Source organism: Pleurodeles waltl, chromosome 9, assembly GCF_031143425.1.
Source record: "Pleurodeles waltl isolate 20211129_DDA chromosome 9, aPleWal1.hap1.20221129, whole genome shotgun sequence".
Lineage (NCBI taxonomy): Eukaryota > Metazoa > Chordata > Amphibia > Caudata > Salamandridae > Pleurodeles > Pleurodeles waltl.
In genome coordinates, this window is record NC_090448.1 from 992,999,100 (window position 1) to 993,018,683 (window position 19,584).

Genomic DNA, 19,584 nt, shown 5'->3' on the forward strand with positions numbered 1-19,584 from the left:
TGGGGAGCACACCTCGATCAACACAGCATACAAGGACAATGGAACGTACATCAAACAAAACTGCATATCAATCACCTAGAACTTCTAGCAGTTTTTCAAGCACTAAAAGCTTTCCAACCAATAATAGTTCACAAATACATTCTCGTCAAAACAGACAACATGACAACAATGTATTATCTAAACAAGCAGGGGGGGACGCACTCCACGCAGTTAAGCCTGCTAGCACAAAAAATTTGGCATTGGGCAATTCACAACCAAATTCGCCTAATTGCACAGTTTATACCAGGGATACAAAATCAACTCGCAGACAATCTCTCTCGAGATCACCAACAGGTCCACGAATGGGAAATTCACCCCCAAATTCTGAACACTTATTTCAAACTCTGGGGAACACCTCAGATAGACTTGTTTGCGACAAGGGAGAACGCAAAATGCCAAAACTTCGCATCCAGATACCCACACAAACAATCCCAAGGCAATGCCCTATGGATGAACTGGTCAGGGATATTTGCTTACGCTTTTCCTCCTCTCCCTCTCCTTCCTTACCTGGTAAACAAACTCAGTCAAAGCAAACTCAAACTCATATTGATAGCACCAACTTGGGCAAGGCAACCCTGGTACACAACGCTGCTAGACCTATCAGTGGTACCCTGCATCAAATTGCCCAACAGGCCAGATCTGTTGACACAGCACAACCAAAAGATCAGACACCCAGATCCAGCATCACTGAATCTAGCAATCTGGCTCCTGAAATCCTAGAATTCGGGCACTTACAACTTACCCAAGAATGTATGGAAGTCATAAAACAAGCAAGAAGGCCATCCACCAGGCACTGCTATGCAAGTAAATGGAAGAGGTTTGTTTGCTACTGCCATATTAATCAAATACAACCATTACACACAACTCCAGAACATGTAGTGGGTTACTTGCTTCACTTACAAAAATCTAACCTAGCTTTCTCTTCCATTAAGATTCACCTTGCAGCAATATCTGCATACCTGCAGACTACCTATTCAACTTCCCTATATAAAATACCAGTCATTAAAGCATTCATGGAGGGCCTTAGGAGAATTATACCACCAAGAACACTACCTGTTCCTTCATGGAACCTAAATGTTGTCCTAACTAGACTTATGGGTCCACCTTTTGAACCCATGCACTCCTGCGACATACAGTTCCTAACCTGGAAGGTGGCATTTCTCATCGCCATTACTTCCCTGAGAAGAGTAAGCGAGATTCAGGCGTTTACTATACAGGAACCTTTTATACAACTACACAAAAATAAAGTCGTCCTAAGGACCAATCCTAAATTTTTGCCAAAGGTTATTTCACCGTTCCATCTAAATCAAACAGTGGAACTTCCAGTGTTCTTTCCACAGCCAGATACCGTAGCTGAAAGGGCACTACATACATTAGATGTCAAAAGAGCATTGATGTATTACATTGACAGAACAAAGAACATCAGAAAGACTAAACAACTCTTTATTGCATTTCAAAAACCTCATGCAGGAAACCCAATTTCAAAACAAGGTATAGCCAGATGGATAGTTAAATGCATCCAAATCTGCTACCTTAAAGCTAAACGACAGCTGCCCATTACACCAAGGGCACACTCAACCAGAAAGAAAGGTGCTACCATGGCCTTTCTAGGAAACATCCCAATGCAAGAAATATGTAAGGCAGCCACATGGTCTACGCCTCACACATTCACCAAGCACTACTGTGTAGACGTGTTATCCGCACAACAAGCCACAGTAGGTCAAGCCGTATTAAGGACATTATTTCAGACTACTTCCACTCCTACAGGCTGATCCACCGCTTTTGGGGAAATAACTGCTTACTAGTCTATGCAGAACATGCGTATCTACAGCGACAGATGCCATCGAACTGAAAATGTCACTTACCCAGTGTACATCTGTTCGTGGCATCAGTCGCAGTAGATTCGCATGTGCCCTCCCGCCTCCCCGGGAGCCTGTAGCAGTTTGGAAGTTACCTTCAATTATTTATATATGTATCATCTCAACCTTAAATAGGTGCATACTTAGTCACTCCATTGCATGGGCACTATTACTACAATTCAACTCCTACCTCACCCTCTGCGGGGAAAAACAATCGAAGATGGAGTCGACGCCCATGCGCAATGGAGACAAAAGGAGGAGTCACTCTGTCCCGTGACTCGAAAGACTTCTTCGAAGAAAAACAACTTGTAACACTCCGGCCCAACACCAGATGGCGAGCGATTGCAGAACATGCGAATCTACTGCGACTGATGCCACGAACAGATGTACACTGGGTAAGTGACATTTTCATTCTGTTGCATTGCAATTGCGGTTTTAGTTTTTTTTTTTTTTTAAATAAAGTTCAGATTTGTTTTCACACCGGGGCACGTTATCTCTGTTTTTTAGGAAAGCTGCCTTCCTTCCTTCATAAGTAGATTTTTACTCATTGTAGCTATCTAGCAAAAAGTTATTTAGCCCAAGACTTCAATTTCCCAAGAAAGAAAATCTCACTTGAAATGGCAGCTAGATGCACAATGGTTGAAAACTGACTGGCATATAAAGAGTGCATTTGAAGTAAATTTTTAGTAAGCTTGTTATTTTTTTTTACATGTTTTAGGTGAACAAATGAGGTGACATTGTCTGAAGGAAATCAATCCCTTGATTATGCTTTTGGGCCCATACTCAGTAAAGACCTTTCTCTTGAAAGTGTCTCCCTTGTGCAGAATTTTGCACTAAGTCGCTTTTGGCCAGTGTCTTCCATTATTCAAAATGTTATCAAGCTTGACTGACATTAACAGCTTTAGACAGAAATCAGTGAACAGTAATATAAATACCCCAAATTGTATCTCCATATGGGTTTCTGCTGCTACACACTGATGGTCTGCAACTCCATCATGGTGCAGATTTGACAGGCTATATCCCTTCGTCATCATCAAATGGAACTGATGACCCGTCTCTTCATGCAACACCTTCCATTATGGCTGCAATTTCATTGATCACCTCCTGAAAAGAATCCCCTTTTCTTTTTGGCCTCCTCTTAGTTAATCTAGCCCTTCTTTTTCCCCCTTTCCTGTGTAGCCCCAATTCATCATCATTTGAACCTGACTTTCCGTCTGTTTCATGTCTAACCCACTCCTTCCTCTCATGTACTTAGTCCCTTGCAAGTCCCCACTCTTCTCTCACCACCTGCTGTTTTGCAATTTTATCTCCAGTTAACACCTGAAGCCACAGGAAATCCCATGTTTGTACCCTAAGCTTTTGCCTTATTTAGCTCTTAGAATTAAACTTCAAGGGAGAGGGAAAGGAAGGTCTTCAAAATATAACCCTCTGCCTGCCCTCTGTTCGGAAGACTTTGAAGAACCTGCTCTGATGAGGATGGCAGATCTTGTGTCCCAACAGCCCAAATGGATGAGGGCCCAGAACTTGTGACCTCCTGAGGGCTTTGATTACCAATTGGAACTATCTCCGGAGGACCAAGAGAACCCTACACCCAGGACACAGACTACACCAAAGACACCCATATTCCTAACACAATTCAAGGATCGTTCTCTGTGGGCTCTATCTCGTCGAGAGTCTTGATGTCAGGGCAAGCACTTGTCTTGAGAGAGCTGGGCTTAGGTCCTGATACTGTGCAGAAGAGACAGTATCTGGTGGTTTTGACCACTGCCTTAAGGCCTGCTTGGCACCAGTGGTCTATATTGGCATCAGAGAATCTTCAGGCACAGTGTACCGAAGCTCGAAGCCGTACCACACCATATCCACCCTGAGGTGCCAAATTTGCCCCCAAAACCTATCTTTTTTTAAATTATATATTTTTGTTGACAAACTCACAGTCTTACAGGAAATCAAGGAGGAGACATCAGGTTACATCAGATATTGCCTTATTTTGACGTTCTCCAAAACCAGTCTCGATACCGGTCTCAACACTGAGCAAGCCAAACCTGATCATTCAGATAACGGAACAGCCTGATGTAAAGCAAAGAAAAAAATATATTAACCCTCATTCAGGATATATACTTGCTCGACATGATAGCAAGTTGTAAATCCAGCACTTCATAAAAAAGAGAAGGTTAACTAGGCTATCCGTGAGGAGCTGAGCGTGTTTCCCATACAAAGGAAATATCAACACAAGGACCCTGGCCCTGTGCCTCACCCTCTGCCTAGCCCTGTTACTTCACCTAGCCCTATTTCTCCACCACTGCAGTCACCACTCCTTTCACCATCACTGCTATACTCAACTCACATTGATTCAGACAAAGATATTGAATATGACCCACAAGATCATTACTACAAGCTTGTCCCTTTTGAGGAGACAGATGATTACTGGTGGTATTACATTTTAGACCTTCAGGAGAATACAACCTTTAAGCCCTAGCCATTGATAAATTCACCGCTGGATGATACAACGGCTTACCACACAGTCACACAAATCGGCAGCAAATCACTATTGGGTGAAATTGCTTATTGTTGAGGAGGAGGAGGATTTCCTGGTGGCGACGTTATCCAGAACTGAGCTATCATGCCAGTTGTTGGCCAGGATAAAGAGCGTGACCAAGTGCACAACAGGAAATGTTAAAGAGTCTGTGAAAGTTGGTGTGGTAACACCTAGGGTAGAAAACAAATATATACCAGCACATAAACACTCAGTAAACATCAGGGGTCGCATGCCACCTGATTCCCTAGCAGTGCACACTGCTAGGAAGAGAGTCTTTGCACAGGAAACTGGATAGACTTCACCACCAGATTGGGAGAGCCACAATATCCATGCATCCCAGAAAAAAGTATGAGTTGAAGCAGCACACCCACAACAGTGGCACATCAGCATTTTAGTGGGCCTCCTCTCCAGACATGACAGGCAGCACTGCAAAGAGATGGGGTAGCTCAATAAATATCTACTCAAAGTGTGGCCAGGAGAGTTACTCAGGAAGGGGAAATAATAGCCACCCCCCAAGCATACATTGTGTTTTAAGACGGAGCAGATACTGCATCTTGAGAGATGAATAATAGTGTCATCCTGTGAAGACCTACATTGCTCAGAGTGTCAGCATTCTGTCCGTTGGAGCAGCAGCACGTCATCAATGTCTCTTTTCATTGGAAACACTTGTTTGGGCAACAAGTGGATAGTCTCTTTGAAAAGAAAAGAAAAGAAAAGACACTGACACAGTCAAAGAGATGGGGGTGTTCCAGACTCAAAAGTGCAGATCTGATTTTTGGCAGCAAGACAGGGTGTTAAGGCTATAGGAGAACCATAATGCAATGGTTCTCAACAGCAGTAGATATTACTTGAACTACAGCCTGAAAGAACCTTCTCTATAGAAGGCTTCTGAGACAATGGCTGAGAAAAGGGAAGGGACAACCAATTAATTGAACTTCTGCCTACAAGCAATGACCTCTTTACCATCCCTCCATTCATTCAGCACCTGTTGGGGGAGGAGCAGATTATTCTTTCCACAGTCTGATTGATTAATCTAATTGAAGTGTGCCCTGTAAATTGTCCAACACCACTATTGCTTGGAGTTTCTGATAGAGACAGATTCCTCACCTTTTGAATATTTATCAGACTGGATCTGCAAACATTTCAGCAGGTGGCACCTTGCAGCACCCTACTGAAGCTGTTCCGTTCTGCAAATGACATGCGGGGCTATATAGGTGCCATTCCTCCATGCTGATGTCAGTTCCTTTCATTCCGTACCACCAGATTCTGATCTGGAGCTCCCTTTCTCGTCACTTTGAGGGCTCAAGGGATGTCACTACCCAAAACTACAGGCTTCAAACCCTGTAGGTTCTGTTGCAAACAGATGTCTGTGAGGGATCCCTACAAGGTATGCTTGTGGTGTCTGTGGTCGAGCCACGACTTCAAGACCTGCACTGACTGCGTCATATAACCTGGAGCCAATCAGGAATGTAAAGCAAAACTCTGTTTTGCCAAGCATTGGGAGACTCCGCTCCAAGTTGTGGGCTACGCCCAAAGTTAGTTTCTGATCGCATTCTCATTTCTGGAGTTGTCGAAGCCACTCGAGAGGTCGGGTTTCATCGTGCTCCAAGACTTCAAGAAAATCTAAAAAATGTAAAAAAAAAGCATAAGAAGTCAAAGCATAACTCTGCTCCCCTGCACCACTTACATTCGCCTGAACAGGTGCGGGGCAGCATCACTCTTAATCTTGCTTCCGAAGGCGGCTGACTTCGAAGCGAATGCCGCAGCTTATACAGGCTCAATTTCAGTTTACAGGGTCACATGTCAAAACATGTCAGATCAAAAAGTTCCATGCAGCTGTGCTCCAGCTCTACGTATCCCTTAAAGCTCCCTGGCACGCCTTTGGATCCTAAGGAGCAGGGAGGCCCTCCATCTGGGATACTGCTGGCCGATTTGCCCTCAGCACCAGTTGGACCCTCCAAGCCCGTTTTTCCTCCAGCTCCACTTTCCACTCCCACGACTCTTCCGGCTTCAAGGCCTCTGTTGGCTCTGCTGTCTCAGTTGATGCTGGAGGAGTTGGAACCAATAGTTCTCTCCAACGTCAAGTTGGCGACAGTCTGACCTCAACAGACGTGCCCGAACCAACCGAGGACCCACGTCTTCTATTCCAATTCCTCTAGGAATGCAGCCCACCGTGCACATGGTGTGAGGGGAAAATCCTACAATTCTTTCTGGGTTGGCAGAAAATCACTTCTGACTGGTGGAGTTTGCAGGAGGTATGCTGTCCCTTTTCCTTTTCTTCCACTGTCCCCACAATGACTGACAAAGGCCCATCTTTCCATTTTGTGACAGGAAGTGCAAGCCCTTTTGGCCAAGGATACTATCAAGAGGGTACCGGCGCCAGAAGTAGGGCATGTTGCTATTACCATTATTTTCTGGTACCCAAGAAGGACAGAGGCTTTTGGCCTACATTAGACCTGCGCCTTCAACACCTTCCTTCAGAAGGAGAGGTACAAAATGCTCATCCTGGCTCAGGTTTTGTCTGCCTTCAACCCTGGCGAATGGATGGTGGCATTGGATCTAAAGGACACCGGGTTTGATATTCCCATCGGTGAATCTACGGTTCATGGTGGGACAGGAGTATTTCACAGTTTGCTGTGCCCCTCCCCCCCCCCTGCCCCCTTTGGTCTCACCAGTGTCCTCGGTGTTCAGAAAAGTGATTGGGGTGGCGGCAGCTCACCCTCAGTCCTGAATTTCAGTGAGGTCAGTTCTGAGGCTGCAGGGACTGATGGCCTATTGCATCCAGCTGATAGAGCACACAGAGTGGCCTATGCAGGCTCTGCAGTCAGATCAGCAGTCCCATTGGGACCAACATCAAGGGAACCTCTAAAGCTATGTTCAGGATTTCAGAGGCGACTGCAGAAGACCTGCATTGGTGGTTGTTGGACCGCTGCAGACCTGTCTACCTTCCCCACCCAGAGCTGAGACTGGTGGCACATGCGTCTCTTTATGGGGTGGGACGGCCATTTGGGAGAGATGGAGCTCAGAGTCCTCTAGTCTCCATCCGAGCCCTGCCTCCACATCAGCCTTCTGGAGCTGAGGGAGATCTGCCTGCCTCTGAACGCCATCCTGCTATCCATCAAATGGAGGCTGGTGCAGGTGCTCACGGACAGCACCTCTGCCATGTGGTACTGCAACAAACAGGTTGGAGTTTAAGTCACTGACCATGTGTCAGGACGCCTTGCGCCTCTGGGAATGGCTGGACCACCAAGGAATTGTCCTGTTGGTAAACCACCTAGCAAGATCATTGAATGCCAGTGCAGACAAGCACAGCTGTCTGTGCCTAGCTGATTATGAGTGCCAGTTTCACCCAGAGGTAGCGCAAGGTCTCGTCTGTGAATGGGGAGAACCTATGCTCGATCTGCTCGCCACTGCCGAGAATGTACAATGTCCGCACTTCTTCATGTTTGCGTTTACAAAGCATCTTTTGCTCAGACAGATATTCCACACGAGTTGAACTAGGGACTCCTGTATGCCTTTCTGCAATACCACTCCAGCTCCGATTTTTCAAGGTCAGTACAAACCAGGCTCGTGTCATCCTAGTGGCTCTGGATTGGCCATGGAGAGTGTGGAATCCAGAGCTCCTGAGCTCCTGAGCTTGAGCATATGTCCTCCGAAAAGGCTGCCTCTCCGGGAGGATCTGCTGTCGCAACAACAGGGCAAGGTCCTGCCCCTGGGCCTTTGCAATCCCCACCTTTATGCTTGGAGATTGAGCATCAAGAGCTGAACATCATCGGCCTTCCTCTGGAGGTGGTTGATGTCACCTTGGCAGCCAGCTATACCTCAACAAAAATGGCATATGCCTGTTGTTGGTACATATTTGTGGTTTGGTGTGGCAGCGGCCAGATTGGCCCCTTCAGTTCAAGTTAGGTGACGTTGTCCCTAGACAGACTCAGAGATTTTCTGCACAATTGGGGACCATTCAGGATTTGCCATAAATTGGGATATGTCGTCGTCGTTACCTATATGGGGGCACCCATGGGAAGGCACACTTCCCTACCATTAAGGGTGGAGACATTACAGTTTAAATATCTAGGACTCTGGATAACTCCCAACCCGGGTGCATTTTACAAGGCCAACCTCGAACCCCAATTGAAAAGATTGGAACAAGAAGTGAAACACTGGTGATCACTGCCGCCCTCTCTGTTAGGTGAATCAGGGATGTTCAAAATGGTGGCTCCGTAGGTTTCTGTACATACTCCAGAATAGTCCATATAGGATCGTGCAGCGACTCTTCACTAAGATATACACATTGATATGGACTCTGCTCTGAGCGGGTGAACAACCTCGGATAGCCTTGAGAGTTCTTCAAAGGTCAAATTATGACGGAAGTATTGCCCTGCCAAACACATGGAAATATTATGAGACTGCACAATTAAGTTTGGTGAATGACTGGGCATATGTAGATTTGGACGACCTGGCCTATAAATGTGGCAGGACAGAAATGGGATAAAAAAGCTACCTACACGCACTTTACAGGGGTAGATTATCGCCAAATATGTGGCCATTGTCGAGAACAGTAGTGGCCACTTGGAAGAAATTAACCAAGGAAACTGGATGTCAGCTCCGACTAACTTCCAAAATGGCATTATGAAAGGGCGCCAGACTTCAGTTGGTAACAGCTCTGCAGGGGTTTTCTGGTTGGGACACCATTGGTCTATGCACATTGACTGGGTGGTCCCTTTCTCCTACTTAAGGCAGGAATACCAAATCATGCACTCAGGGAGTGTGTGGCATTAGAAGAGGAAACTCAAGAGAATTACTCGCTGGAAACCAGACTCCTGGCTGGGCGAGTGGATAAGAAATTGATTTCACTGACGTGTGGTACAATAATGAGAAACACTCAGCCTCCTTTCTTGACGTTGCAAGGCAAATAGGAAGAGGACCTGGGGGACTTAGATGAGGAAGACTGGCGGGAAGTATTGGGATTCCCTATGAGGGTAGAAATAAAGGCATGTTTTAAGATTCTACACAGGGTGTACTATACGTGCACCCTACTGTACAGGATAGGAAGAGCAGGAGATGCGGATTGCCCTAGAGGCTGTGTCTTAGAGGGCACCTTATTACACACACTTTGAAGCTGCCCTCTCATTCAAACACTCTGGGAAGCAGGAGATGGCTGGAGGAAACAGGGTTACCCTTAGAACTGATGCCATAGTTGGCATCCCTGGGGGTGTGGGACTCAACAGACCACTCAAGCTGCCAACAACAAGTGATAAACGTGGGCTGCATAATCGAAATCAGGACATTGTGCAAAAGTGGGGTGCTGGGACCCCCCTACATACCGAAATTGGGAAGTGGGAATGGAATTCTGTAAAATGATGGTAGTAAGTTTACAAAGGGCGAGGGTGTATGGAATTTTTTTTTTTAATATGAGGAGGATGGTAATGGGGGGTAAGTGGAGTGGCTCAAGTCTTTTTGTTGTTTAGGTGAAGAGGCTCAGGACATCTTTAACTTCAAGAATGGTTGAACTGATACAATGATGATGGACACTGGTGAAATGAGTAGCAGATTCTGAGATAGAGGGTGACTTAGCGGGAACTGAGTCTATTCTTGAAGAGTCCGTGGAGGGTGGTTGTTGTATTATGTGCATTTATTGTCTTTGTTGTAATGGAAAATAATAAAAATAAAATAGAACCAACAAAAGAATGCCACCTATTTTTTTGTATATATATATATATATCTCTGGCCCTGGAAGGTTTGATTGGGCACAGTTAAGGTTTATCTTTCAGCCCTTTCAGCCGCCTTAACTTTGCCAGATCAGCCCCTGTTTAAATCACCAGTTGTCATTTTGAAAAGGCTACAAGATATGTTTTCCCCATCTTCCTTTGTGGTGCTGTACTGAGACCTTAATCTGGACCGTACGTACCTAATGTGTTCTCTGTTCGAGCTGCTTCACAGCTGTTCCTTACCGCTCCTTACCATCAAGACTGTGTTCCTTGTTGCCATCACTTCTATATGGCAAGTGAATGAGCTTCAGGCACTTTACACTGCCTTCTTCCCAGACAAACTAAACTGCAGACTCTGGCATCCTTCATTCCAAACGTTGTGACTCCGCTTCACGTTGATCAAACAATCACTCTGCTGGCGTTCTGTGTTTCACTTCACTCCTCTAAGTAGGAGCAAAGACTCCATCACTTGGACCTCAAGGGAGCGCTTAGCTTTTGCATGGCTCATACCAAGGAATACCGGGTGGACAATCAGCTGTTTGTGGGGTTTGCTTGACATGAAGCCTTTTTGGGCCCACTTTGGTTCTCCATCTTAGTTTAGTTATATATTTTACATTTTATATGTTTTAGTCTGACATCTCTTTTTAGCAATTACATTTTACACCCTTTATACTTGCACAATATTATTCCAAGAATACATTGTACATGCTGTTTGCTTTTAGTTAACCTTTTTCAACATGTCATCTGTACACTATGTTCAAGGTTAGGAACACAGAACAAGATATCCTAGTGCTTGTGTTGCCTTTTCGGAGACAGCTTCTGAAGTCTAGACATATTATTACATCAGAGCTGTGCCTCTAACACAGTGTGGTTTTGATTATACAAACGGTACACTGCCCTGGAGAGCCAGAGCAACACTCCGACCACTGCTGTCCTGGAACGAATCCTGTGTTTGGCAAGGAGCTCTGCTGATGGTAGTCTTCCATCTTGCAGAGAAGGATTGCCAGCGTTCCTCTAGACCGGCTCCCTGGCTCAGCTCTTCAGGTATGGTGGTCTCAGGCTATCCTCCTAGAACGGGCAGAGGGTACACCTGCTATTCTCTCAGAGTGTAGTTAGTGATAGGTATGAAGATATAGATCTAAGATTACCATGGTTGAACTGTTTATTTTTTCAACATGTTAGTAACGCTGGTTACAATGCTTTGTTTAATCTGCCTAATAGTCGTAGATCATACTCTGTATTCAAGAATATGATTGTTTCAATAAATGTTTGAAAACCTTTATTTGTATATTTCTTGTGTTCATCCTGGACATGCAGAGTAAAACAACCAAAGGATAAGATCGGTTTCCACGACTTCATTGGGACTCAGTGTTATCTTTGAGGTTGCTGAAATCATTTGTTGCCCTTGGAAGATTGGGGGTTCAGGTGTAAGGCACTGTGAGCTAGCTAGGAATTGGGTTGACAGTTCCTGATGGTGTTGACAGACCCAGTCCGGCCATTTTTAGTGGGAACTGTATAACACGCTGGAGTGAAAAAAGGCAAGGCAGTGCAGAAGAGAACCATCACCAGCTGGATTGTGCCCCTTCCTGTTTGTAAATGGGTTACCATGTACTTGAAGTAGGTGATAAAATTCAAATGTTTTGTGACTGCATTTCGGTCAGAAAAGATTCCTACTTACTGCTGCGATTCAGGTATTAGGAAGGGACGCCCTTGACAAGCCCCATCCAAATACCGAATCAGTATGTACTGGCAATTCCAAAGTGCGATTCGGTAACAAGTTACCAAATTACAAATTTGAATTCATACATACGTATTTTTGCAGTCGCAAACAGCCTGATCGGGTCATTTGCAACAGCAAAAATGCTTGATACATCTGGCCCTTAAAGTAATAAGGTAAAATCTTTGACCAGGAAAAACCTGGTTAGTGTATTCCGACCTGCACTTCCAACGCAGTGGGCATGAAATTGCTCATAGGTCCTGTTCTATTACGTCCATTGACTGAATTCGCCGGTTCTCCATACTGGATTTTTGTCATTTTGGTGTCCTTCTGTTTATGAAATTCTATTCTATTTTTCTAATTCGTTTAAGGACTTGTATTATTTTGCATTTTGACTTTATTACTGTTTTAGTAGAGCATAAATCCTTTTTATTATTTTTTAATCATTATTTTAATTTTTCCCCAGCTATGCAAAGCCATACATAGTATAATGTTGAATATATAATTGGCATGGCATGAAGGTGACCTAATCATAGCAAACAATGCAAAAAGTGCAAGGCTTAAACAGAGAACACAGCCTCTACATTGCTGTCAATGGAGTAATAGGGTGTAGAGCAGTACACACAGTTCGTACAGTTTGATTGCATTAGCTATTGTGTAAACACATTCCCCCTAGATTGAAGACATTCCGAGTCCAATTGTGAACCAGTCTTCTAGCAGAAACCAAAACACTTCTGTGGCACCTCTTAGTGTCACCCCACTTTACTCCATTTCTTGCTTCTTACCATCCACAAGGTCATGTAGCACTCTCCGCAAGTTCCAGATTCACTCTCCCCCTCGCTGGAAGCTGCGTCTGCCCCACTGCGTGACAAAAATGCTTGATAAGGCCCCCACACGTCTTTTGGACGGCTGCACATCGGTAATAATTATCTGTAAGTATTGTATTATGTATTGCAGTTTGTCATATCCATGTGCCATTCCTTCGGTGTCGGGAGTGGTACTTGTGCCCACCAATATCTCACAAGCAGCAGGCCTTTGGCTACTAATCGCCGTGTGGCAGTCGGGACATCCTTGTCATAATCTACCAATGCAAGCAAAGGAGTCAGCTCTGTGCGTTCACCAATTATCTCCTCGAGTTCCCTTTGTACCGCTTGCCAGAACCTTAGTATGCCAGAGCAAATGTATGCCACTTGGGCAAATCCGGCATCGTCCGCCCCACAACGGGTGCAAGTAGTGCTATCCCGCAATCCATATCGGAACAGCTGAGACGTTGCGTAATACACCCTAGTGATATACTTAAAATGGATTAGGTAATGTCTTATTCAGGAATATCGATTTTATCATGTAGCAGCAATAAGACCAATGTCTATCACTAAGAGTGACACCCAGTTTGCTTTGCCTATCTAATCTGACCTTCATGACCACAGGCCAGCGTGCCTCTTGTGCATGCACATAGAGCTGAGCTATAATACACTGTGGCATGTTTGTTTGTAGCAAGTATGTTCGCGCCAGTAACTCTAGAGGTTTGAGTAGATCTTCCCCAAGCAAGATTAGCATCATGTGGCAGGCTCTAATGTAGTGGAACTGTGCCCATAAAGAGGGCTCTGCTTGCTAACTTTGTCCCAAGTACGCATTGTGCCTTCCTGAAAAAAGTCTCCCATTGTAGCCAGCCACTAGTAGCACACTTGCTGCTTCTCTTTTCTGCCCCAAAGGACCCCCGCATGTAGACCTTGAAAGTCTCCCAGACCATGGCAAATTTGGGCACTGAGCCTGTGTTAGCGGTCAAGATCTCTGCTATCGCCCGAGTGAGCTCCTCCTTAAACACTGTGTCCAGAATGGAGTACAGCAGGATTCGCCATGGAAATGACTGTGGGCGCAGGCTGTACAGTTCCAACCGCAGCAGGATTGGTGAGTGATCAGAGTATGTGCATGGCCAGGGCTCGCAGCAGTGTGCCCCCATGTGCAACGCACCAGCGGGACCTGTGGTGAATAAAGGAGGGAGGAGACCTGTTGCTCCACCGCTCTGACAAGAGAATACCATTGTATTTAGCAGTTCTAGCACATTCTAACATTGAATGGGCTTCGCAAACGTCATCTGAGCAAGTGACTGCGAGGAAGCCGCATCACGTTCAGATGCGGTCGGTCTTCTGGCCATGGAACTAGTAGTAGGCATACATGCACTGCACAGCTTTTGTAGTAAACTCTAGGTCCAGGGCGTTCAGACCCCCATGTCGTATGGCAAAGTGAGTGTGTCCCAGCCTACCCAAGGTTGCTTCCTGGCCATGCTAGTCTGGTTAAGATAATTTGTAGGTTGTAGAAATATTTGCTAATAAAGACAAAAAATTGGGCAAAACCACCTTTTTCATAATTGCTAAATGACCAATCAACGATAGAGGGTGACTTATCCAGCTTCTGAGAGTTTCTGCACCATCTTGCCATAGTTTTCCAGTATGATTACTTCTGGGATGGTATGCACCTGTATCTTCAAATGGCGCACCGGGTCTTTGGTCAATTGGAGCAGGAACTCCCGTTGTACCGCCATCGTAGCCAGTGTGAGTGGGAATATTAAGGGCTTATCCCAATTTATGGGGAGAGCTGAATGTCCGCCAAAAAGCACCACCTCAAGAAGGATTGGATAAATTGTTACACTCTGGATTGTACACATATAAAAGAGTGTTGTCCACGTTGGCTGAGATAATTAGGGTATTGTGTGGAAATCGTAGCTCCCTGTGAGCATGGTATTCTGGAAGCGCACAGGCTAGTGGTTCCGCCACCAGAGCGTACAGCAACTATGACAGAGGGCATACCTGCTTGGTCCCCCTCGTAACATGGGTCCACTTGTGTAATTGCATTGAAAAGGGTCTGGAGATTATGTGATAATGTTCTACCTGAAATTAATCCAGCATATTCCGGACCCACCACCCCTGGAAGCATCAGCGCCAGTCATTTGGCCAATAACTTTGCAAAAATGTTAGTGCCCATGTTCAGTAGCGACAGCGGCCTGCAAGACGCACAACTATCTACTGGGTTGCCTGGATTTAACAGTGTGTCCAACTGGGCTTCCCTCATCAAGGGTGGCATACAGCTCTTCTTATAAAGTTATCAGATGGGGTACTAGTACATCCTGATAGGCCTTATAATCGGCTACTGTCAGGCCATTGGTTTCTTGTGCCTCACCATCAGGCATGCCTTTCAAAGCTGCTACTATCTCAGCGGGGTGCAGTGGGACCTGTAGTCACTCCCTGTGCTTCACCAAGAGCCACTTCATGGTGATATGTGCTAGGTAGTCTACAGTGGTGTCCTCTTGCGCATGTCAAACATGTAGAAATCCTTATAAAACCGGCAAAACCACTTGGAGATTTGATCAGCTGTGCACAGTGGCACCCCTCGTTCATCCCTCAGTAATAAAATCATATCACCTTCATGTTTTGGGAACAAAAGTGCAGCTAACATCCTTGCCTTTCATATTTCCCAAGGTGTTTGAGTTTGCTCTGGGCAGTATCATGATATTCTTCTAGTTTAGCTTGTATGTCCCCCAGTAAGTCCCACTCTGCTGTCTCCCGATGCTCCTGTTCCAGTTTTCCAATTTTACACTCTAACTTAGCCAATCTGCTACCTAAGGACGGAAGCACTCCAGCATGCTTGGATATGGTGACCTCCCAGATGTAGACCTTAAAGGTCTCCCTGACTCTGGCAAGTTTGGGGACCAAGTCATTGTTAATGCTGAAGAACTCTTCTATCGCATGAGCGAGCTCCTCCTTCAAAACTGCATCCAGAAGGCAGTACAGCAGGAGTCCCCATGTGAATGCCTGTGGTTGCAGGCTGGGCCGTTCCAGCTCCAGCAGGACTAGTGAGTGATCAGAGTACGTGCGTCACCAGGGTTCGCAGCAGTGTAGTCGCTGCCTCAGACTGCGAGATATCAACCAGTAATCAGTTTGTGTGTGGATGTCATGCACTGTGGAGTAGTGTGTATATTACCTCTCTGTGGGGTACCTGTATTGCCAGACATCCAGCAACCCTTGTTGCTCCGCTATCTCTTGAAGGGCTCTGCTGATGGATGCTGGGGTGGGCCCCTAGATCCTTCCCAATCATGATTCAGCCAACAGGTGAAGTCCCCTCCCAGACCTGCGGGATCCCATTTCGAGAGAGTGGCCCTCAATACATAATAGAATTGTGGGTTACCATAATTAGGGCCATATACCTCCCTAGTATTGCTGTCAGATCATCTTCGGTACAGCGCACCACTACATATCTGCCACCCTGACCAGCACACACCTCTTACAGTTTTACACCAGATCCCCTTGTGACCCAGATGAGCACGCCTCTAGCATGTGTGGTAAAGCCAGCAGCGCCGCAAACTCCCTTGCATTCAGTGCTGTGTTAGCATGGCAATCCACGGCGCAAGATGTGTCTCTTGTAACAGGGCTATATCAAGCTTGTGTCTTGATAAATATGCTACAACCTTGTGCACCTTTCTACAGTTGTTCAGGCCCCAGACATTCCTTGTAAGGAACCTAACCATTGAGGGGAGTCGTTGATTCCCGTGTTGCCCCACCCTTGTCATCTGTCAGTGCCCCATATCCTAGTCAGTCTCTCCATGTCAAGAAGCCAAACCTTTACTGTCTTCACCCACTGCCCTCTCACAATAAACAGCTGAACTAAACAAAAGCCTCCCCTTCCCACACTGTGAAACTCCACAACTTATTCAATGAAAAATCTACCCCTCCCCCAGCTCATAATAACCAAAACATAGCCAGCTGGCTCACATATAGAGATAGAATTTGGCAGGCCGAGAACTCCCCAGTCAGTTCGAGTGTGGGAGGCCGTATTAAAGACATAGTGCGTGCTATGGCATTTTCAGAGCAAGTATGTTGCATGCATCACCTCATTCGCCCGCAATGCCCCCACCAGCACAACAGCCAGCATACCCCAAGTAAGAATTCAAGAAAGGTAAAGGTAGCATTAAAAGACAAATTAATAATGATATCAACTCAGCCTGAGGCTGTATGTACTTTTCTTGTATACTGTTATCTCATACTAACTCTGAGCAACCCCATCTATCAACATGCGGAGAACAGTAGCAATCTGCAATAATTGTCTATTCTCCCAGCGTTATGAGCACAGCAAATCAAGACCGGCAGGAGGAGGGGCCTAACAGGGACACTCAAGGAACAGACCCCCATTTAGTCAGCTTGCTATAAAAAGGTTAATTTATCCTGTTCTTGGGTAATTGCCGCACCCGAGCTCTCTGACGTAGGCGGAGTAAAGCATCGCCTCTGCTGCCATACAGCATTTAAGGAATTGGTACATTTGTGTCGATCCCCAAAAATTGTCGCTTTTCTATCTACCATTACCTTCAAGCATGTGGGGTAGAGCATACTGTACTTCGGCTGTAGTCCTGCAGTGTTCGTTTGGCTGGGATGAATTGTTTCTGGCTTCCTGAACTTGATGTGTGAAATCAAGAAAGAAGGCTAGGTCTATACATTTGTAGCGCAGCACTTTGAGTTTCCTCGTCTTGCAGAGCGCCGCGTCCCGATCTCTATAGTTTAAAAGGCGTGCTATGATGGGACGCAGTTACTTACCAGGCATCCTCACCCAGGACCGATGGACATGTTCCACCACAAAAATCTCAGAGAAAGTTTCTCACCCCAGCAGACTGATGAGGAGTCCCTCTAGATACCTTTTTTTATGTTGTCAGTGTTCATGGTCTCTGCCAGTACCACGATCCGAAAATTGGTGCGAGGTGACCTAGCCTTCAGGTCCTCCGCCTTCAACTACAGTGCAAGCACCGACTTTTCCATTTATTTCTGTGTTGCTGATCCAGTCATCTGCTCGTCTTCCATTTCTGAGAAACGTCGTTCAACTATATTAGGTGCTCAGTGTGTGTATCGAGGCGCTGTGACATGCAGCCCATACGAAAGGTCAGAACGTCTGTCTTAATATTTATTTCATTAAGATCATGCTGCATTGCTGTCGGGATTTGTCACAGTTCGTTGTTTGCCTCCGGCTCTGCTTTATCCTGTCCAGATTTCACTGCATCATTATTCTTGCGAGTTTTTGGTAGCTTACACAAGTCAAGCTGTAGTTGAGGCTGTGTTATACTCATTTTGCCCATGGTGCAAAAAAGATCCAGAGGGTCCTGTGTCAAGTCACCAGGGTCTATAGGTGTTGTAAGTGAAGGTCTGTGCAGTTGATCAAGTACCAGCCCAATAGAGAAACACGAGGAAGCCATGGCGCACGGTGCCTGTGCTCCGGCTGCCCCCTGAGTTCCAGCACAGCAGGGCAGACCTCGTAGGGAGAGTTCACAGACTCCCAGCAGTCTCGGGGTGCGCTCATCCATTCACTGGAATCTCCTACAGAGCCGTCTGTGCCTCCTACATAGGGTACCCATGACTAAGCTTGGGTGTGCCCCAACGGTCCACTTCGCCTCCAAGATGCTCCCCAATGGCTGGGAGAGACAGGTACCTCGCTGTTCCTCTCTCCATCAACGCTCAAGTTGTCTCCTGCACAAGACCAGGGCTTTCTTGCTCCTGCACTCAGGCATGTATGTCCCACTGGAGCATCAAGCTCACTCAACTCCCAACTGTCTGCGCATCCCACAGGTCAGCTGGCGGACTCGCCGAAGACTGAGAAGTCCTCAGTATGGTTTCCCCTGTCCCCTACTATAATGCCAGACCCCAGGTCATTTGGCCAGTTCAAGAGAACCAGGGAGGGGTAAGGGGGCGGGGGGAGTACAAGCCATTCCTAGTCCTTGCTAATGGATGTGGGCCCCTCTGGTGGCTATTCAGTGGGCCTCTCCGGGCTCTTTAGCGGTCAGCATTGCTTGGGCTAGTGCTCTGTCATCTTCATTAGGGGTATGCGCTTCCCTGCCCTCCGCTGCAGTCCTCTGCACGTTCCCCAGGGGCCCAGTACCTGGACAAAAGGCTTCCATCCATGCCACTAACCACCTGCTGGCATTGGGAAGTAGATACAGGCCCTGGAATCCCGGTCTCATGTACCTTCTTGCTCGTGGGGCTGGCCGACCTCGCGGGCTCACAGCCGAATCTTGTTGATTTGCTGTTTAATAGTTACTAAGTGCGCAGAACTACCATACACATTCCGTTCTTTGACCTCTTACTGAGCTGCAGCAGGCAGAGGTCATGCAGTGGGCGTCATCCCAGGCACCCTTCCTGCTGTGGCTCTTGGCAAGGCAAGAGAAAAGCTATATTCTCATTCCGTAGCAGTACCGCAAAACATATTTGTGTTATTTTTTTTATTTATGAGCACGGCTCATAAATATTTTACTGTCTCTCTGAACTATTGTTAAAGTAGTGTCAAAGTTGAAGACTTGCCTGCAGAAATCTGCTCCCCTAAAATCGTAGGAACTTTTTGGCAGAGAAGCATTTCTTTGCCATAATTTTGGTGGTGACCACAGTACGACAGCCGAAATGTACTGCTTGTTTCATCTGTAGAATTGTAGTTTTTGTGGTAGTTACACGTTTTCTAAAAGCAAATACAGGTTCTTTATGCCACCCAGGGCATAATATGCAGAAGACCATCTTGAAACATCAAATAAAGGAGGACTAATTGAAGCCAGGAACTACCTCCGTGGACTCGAACCCTAAATTGCCACATCACAAAATTTATCATCTTTACTCTGAAGTTATTGAACCACTTAACTGTCAAACTGTGCAGAAAAGAATCCAAATAAACGCTACAACTTCGGAGTGCTTTGATTGCACAGAG

The 19,584-nt window shown here is 46.1% G+C and overlaps 1 protein-coding gene across 1 annotated transcript in view; it reads left to right on the forward strand.

Moving 5' to 3' along the window:
* ENTPD5 (ectonucleoside triphosphate diphosphohydrolase 5 (inactive)) overlaps window positions 1-19,584 on the forward strand; it is a 326,640-nt gene that overhangs the window by 108,495 nt on the left and 198,561 nt on the right. The window lies entirely within an intron of this gene.